The following is a 4,518-nucleotide window of genomic DNA, read 5'->3' on the forward strand; positions in this document are numbered from 1 at the left end:
TTGCATGGTTTGGAGTGAGTGATATAGTTGCATGCGGACAATGATGACAACACATTGTTTTCTAAGTTCGGGACACTTTTGTAATAGTTTCTAAAAATGCTCACCAAACGTTGATCTTGCTATTAGAAAAAAAAAATCCCCAATTCCACCAAGGGAGACCTTGTTGGTTAAAAATGGTTCTTAATTTAAAACTCATACTTTCACATTAGAACGATCATTATGTTTATAAGTAGACTTAGGTCTTAAGTCCCCTATTTTTTTAAGGTAAAAAACCTTAAGATCCCTATTCACATGTCAATTTCAATCTTGTATTAAATTTTGTCATATTGACGAGAAATGAGTAACATATGCATGAAAAGATAGAGCGCTATGTGGATATTTTAAGATTCAGATTCTAAAATTTAACGTGTAGTTGACTTTTTACTTAAAAGAAAAAAATTAATACGTGATTGACTAGACCATGACTCATATATCCAAATTTCAAAATAAATATATTATTTATGCAAACAACAAGGCATGTAAAAACAGAAGTTCCCTAGGATAGTCTATGGGATTGAACCCTATCATACTCATTGTGTGAGTGTGTGCTAGTCTCCCCGAGGATTAGTCGAAGTATGCGTAAGTTGGCCTAGACACATTGGTTAATAAAAAAAAAAAAATTCACCCTAAAATTCAAGATATTGTTTTGGAGACTCGTCCATGATAGTCTTCCTGTTAAAGTCCGTGGGTTTAAGAATTAGCTTATTGTCTTTTGTATTTTAATTTTTTCAATCTCAGTCTATATATGTCCAAATCTGATCTGCATTGGTTACAATGCTAGGGTTATTACTCTCTATTTTCTTTGAACTCTATCGGATTGTTGCTAACTTCACACACCAAAAAAACAAAAAAAAAAGCCAAAAGCATGGGGATTAATGATTTAATCTCCTATTTGTATTTGCATTTGTGTTTTTTTTTTCCCCTTAATATTACCTATTTGTTTCCTTATAAAAGTTTTCGTCCAAATAATATTATGTGAAATCTTTCTTTCTGGAATAAATTTTCTCAAAAGTTTATAAAAGAGGGTTCTTAAAAGGCATCGTGACCCTTGTGCAATAAAAAAAAATGTAGAAACATCAATAGGGGTAGAATTTCTATCTTTCATGGTGGGAGAGCGGTCATTTTGTGATCAAAGCAGGTTTGAGTCACTCCGAGTTTTCATCGACTTGATTTTTTTTTTTAATTATTGCGCTTATACTATCCATAGACCTTAATCTTGGTCTACTTGTCAACCCTCTTTGGTATCATTTTTCTTTTTTATTTTTATTTATTTATAGAAAAATCATTAATGGAAATCATTTTTTATCAAAACATAAATATGATTTGACAATGACTTGACAAAAATGGTTTTTTGTGAGAAATAGTTCGGTGTTCTATGTGCAAAATGGTATTTTGAAGAAACGGGTGAAAAAATGTTTCCTTCACAAATCTTCCTTATAATTCTCTTTCTCCACTTTGGGCTAAAGAAGAGGGGGCAAGGGCCTTAGATTTCTAATTACAAAGAAAATGACTACTTTATCCCTCCATATTGAGATTTTAAGGCTTTAAGCACTTATAATTCTCATTAAAGGTCAATGCAAAAATAATTGAAAATCAATTTTGGCTAAAACAAATAAATGACTCTTGATCTCTTTTTGGTTTTTGTGTGTTATGAAATTTTTTTTTTTTTAAAAATAGAAACAAGCTACATGAATGATACCAAATGCAACCAAAACCGTTCTGAATAAATAAAAAAAAATGATACCAATAAGGGTAAACATGCTTTAAAATTTTTTCTGATTATCTTCAATATTAGACTCTTTTTCTTATGATATGTGAAGCTATTATAGCCTAAGTTCCTTTCTTTTGGATAAAGAGGAGATGAAAGCTATTGAACAAACAACAAAAAATACATGCCTCACCAGAGTAAGGCTAAAGTTTTCTAAAAACAGGGAGTTGAATTTATTTATTTATTTTTTCAACTATGTAGATTAAAATAAAGATCTCTGGCCACTAGATAAGATGGAGTCTCCCACACCATGAACATGTTTCTCATCAACTAAAACGAAGCTCTAATCAAATTTTTCCAACATAGTCACCAAGTTTTTTGAAACAACCAATAATATCTTAAAAGCAAAAAACCAGACCCGTAATTCCCATCCCTACCATGTAATTCGATCTCCTGCAATATCCCAACTTCACAAGCTTCATCGGTCGCTTCCACACCAATTCATCTAAAACAGAGTTCGAAAACAATACCACCATAGTGAATCGAAAATCTATATTCTCGTCTGCTCCGCAATGCTCTGGACGGGACTGATGCCCTTAAGATTGCCGATTTCAGATTGGTGAAGAGGGGAAGAGTGCAGCCCCTGCAGGGTGAAGTGTGGTTGCTTGGGTGCGCCGTGGCAGAGAGAGAGAGAGAAGGTGCCGCCCTTCCAGCACATATCGGACGACTGGTCTCGGCTGGAGAGGATCCGAATCGCACTCCAAGTGCCTCCCAATCATCCGATATGCCTTAGAAGGCTGATGCACTTATGCAGGGGAAAGACACAGCGCAGTGGCAGTTGAGGGAGCCACTGAGATCTAGTTCACTAAGGGTGTCAACTGGTCGGGCCAGGCTAGTCTTGATAGCGTGACTTGATCACTTGGAAATCTTGCACCCCAGTTAAATAAAATGGCCTAGCTTTGGGGTATGGTACGATTTGTAATCGAGCCAATTGATGTCAGACTTTAATCATACTATCTTAAATAGGCCTTAACCAAGCTACGGACTTATTTAAGTTTAAACGGACTTTAAATATAAAATTATTTTCTTAAATAGGTTGAAGGTTCAGAAATATTCCATTAGAATATTAAATCACTATAGTTTTATACTAAAAATATCATAGTAAAAGATGATGCAAATCTTTAATAAAGAAGAGAAAAGTGATATGAGATTATGATTATTCTTTAATAAAGGGGGTCAGACTCGATTAGGTTAGAGCGAATCAATTCAAGTCAGGTGTATAGTCGACCGATTCGGTTGAGCACCCGACAAATTAGCTACTTGCATCGTGAATGCCCGATTAATAAACATGTTGGGTTTTATTAATCGGGTCAGTCCAAGTCAAACCATAAACATGCCGGCTCGATCAAACCTACCGGTGTGGGCTTAGAATCAACACCCCTATTCCCTACATCCGACGATTATAGAAGTGCTAGTATGGATGGATGTGGGAGATTCCATTCTAACTGAGTGGATTGGGATCTCTTCAACCGCTCTCAAACCATAGACATGCAAGCTTAAGAAAACATCCTCTGCAGTGAGTGTGGTGGTGTGGTGGTGCAGTGAGTATCGGATGACTGAGAGGACCTTAGGGCCCGTGCCTAGATTCTCTCAGTCATCTGATATTCGCCACACCACTGCACTCACTATAGAGAATAATCTGCCAGGACTGCGTGCCAACCCTTCTTGACTTCTTCCTAGAAAGATGCCTTCTTGCCGAACTAGGAAACATTTGTCATTATCATGGGAGATTTGCATGCATGTAGTAAAAGGTAAGCTTCCCTTGGTAAGGTCTGCGACCTACCTTCTGCTTTTCCCATGCTTTGCCTATTATAGTGAAAGATTGATAAGAGACGCACCATTAAATTTGGGAGTTAATTATACCAGCTATATTTTCATGGAAATTCCAAAACCAGACTCTGTCACTCCACAGTCCCACACTCAGATAGTCCTCCATTTTTAGGTTACTTGCCTGTCCCTTCTTCCCTACATTCAAAGTTGAAACTTTAAACGGAAAAGAGAAATTATTTTGGAAGGCATAAGTTGCAAGCAACTCACCAGAAATTTAATAACCAACTTGATTCTTACCTTTTTATTTGGATCTTGAACAAATGCCACCATATGGTATGTATATTACGATTCACCCTCTTCATCCAAAACCCCTTTTCATCCGAACCACAGTAAACACCTATCTATCCTTAATTACTTTCAGTAGTTGATATTCAGTAAATGCTCTACAGTCTACAATCTACACCGGCAAAATAGACCTAATTTCTTTATTAATGTGATCTTTTATGGAAAAAAAGGGCATATTTAGTGCATAAGGTTTATGAAATTATAGATCCGGAGAGAGTCATAATATATACAACCTTATCCTCATTTTGCAGAAAGACTATTTTCTAACTCAAACCTTTATGATGAGATCGCAAGGAATAACCTTACATTGTGTCGAGGCTTGATTTTTTTGTGGTTTTTTTTTTTTTTTAAACAAAACCTCATTACTAAAAGTTTTTTTTTTGGTAGGGGGGTTGAGATTCTTCTTTGCTTGGCAGATTGGCCCTTGCACTAGCACGGGTCAGTCACAGCGCACATAGGAGTATCAACATGGATGTGATTTTCACATTCACGGGTAAAGTGATCATTTGGCCCCCACTTTGTGTTTAAGCGCACGTGCCACGCTGCCAGGCAGGGTTTTTTTCCGCAATTTCTATCGTTTTTTGTTAGGTTAGATG

This window comes from Macadamia integrifolia, chromosome 13 (genome assembly GCF_013358625.1).
Source record: "Macadamia integrifolia cultivar HAES 741 chromosome 13, SCU_Mint_v3, whole genome shotgun sequence".
Lineage (NCBI taxonomy): Eukaryota > Viridiplantae > Streptophyta > Magnoliopsida > Proteales > Proteaceae > Macadamia > Macadamia integrifolia.